Source organism: Heterocephalus glaber, unplaced genomic scaffold (assembly GCF_053883595.1).
Source record: "Heterocephalus glaber isolate CG9 unplaced genomic scaffold, H.glaber_assembly_v1.0 deba00000331, whole genome shotgun sequence".
Classification (NCBI taxonomy): Eukaryota; Metazoa; Chordata; class Mammalia; order Rodentia; family Bathyergidae; genus Heterocephalus; species Heterocephalus glaber.
Genome location: NW_028258142.1, coordinates 16,133,421 through 16,134,528, shown reverse-complemented (window position 1 = coordinate 16,134,528; position 1,108 = coordinate 16,133,421).

The window sequence follows — 1,108 nt, the reverse complement described above, 5'->3', positions numbered from 1 at the left end:
AAAAAATCAGACACCCCCCCAATAGAAAGACCCAATTCAAAAATAGGCATCTGTAATGAACAGAAACATTTATCAGACAAAGAAATAAAAGCAGCAAATAAACATATGAAAAAATGTTCAATATCACTGGTCATTCGAGAGACGCAGATGAAAATAACACTGAAATTCCCCCTCACCCCAGAAAGAATGGCTGCTATCAAGAAACCAACCAATAACAAATGCTGGTGGGGGTGTGGCGAGAAAGGAACCCCCTCTTCATTGTTGGTGGGAGTGCAAACTGGTGCAACCACTATGGAAATCAATATGGAGATAACTCAAACAACTAGGATTAGAAGTTCCATTTGACCCAGCTATTCCTCTGCTGGGTATCTCCCCAGAAGATTTTTAAAAAATCATATCACAGTGATATATGCTTACCCATGTTTATAGTGGCACAGCTTGTAATAGCTAAAACTTGGAAACAACCCAATTGCCCATCAGCTGGAGACTGGAAAAAGAAGATGTGTTTTTTTTTTTAAATAAAATGCTCAGCCATAAAGAATGAGAAACTAGAGCTAAATGGATGCACATTGAGGCCATACTCTTATGTGAAATTAATAGGACACACATGTAGATACTGAATAGTTTCTCTGGTGTGAAAAACTAAAACAGTATATAAGGATCAAAATGTAAAATTGATATTGTGTAATAGGAAGAATGTCTAAAGGAGTAGGGCAAGTGTGAGGGGTAGATGAAAGGAAAGAAGGGAAAAGAAAAATATGAGAAAAGGATAAAATGAAAGCAAAGTCTTTGTAAATAGGGAAGGTTGGAGGGGGTGAAGGGAAGGCAGGGGAATGGCGAAAAAAAAAAAAGAACCATGATATATCATGTAAAGGTACAAATTACCAATGATGAGTATATATTTGAAATGTACTAATAAACTTAATGAAAAGAAAAAAAAAGTGGAAAGTGTCATGGATTGAATCTATATTTTAAGTCTTATATCATGTTACCCTTTTCCTGTAGGATTTATAACAGAACTCTGGCAACTTCCTTTCTGGTATGACCCAATGGCCTTTGTATTCAAAATACAGATTTCATTACCTTGTGTCCAATTTATCATAACAGT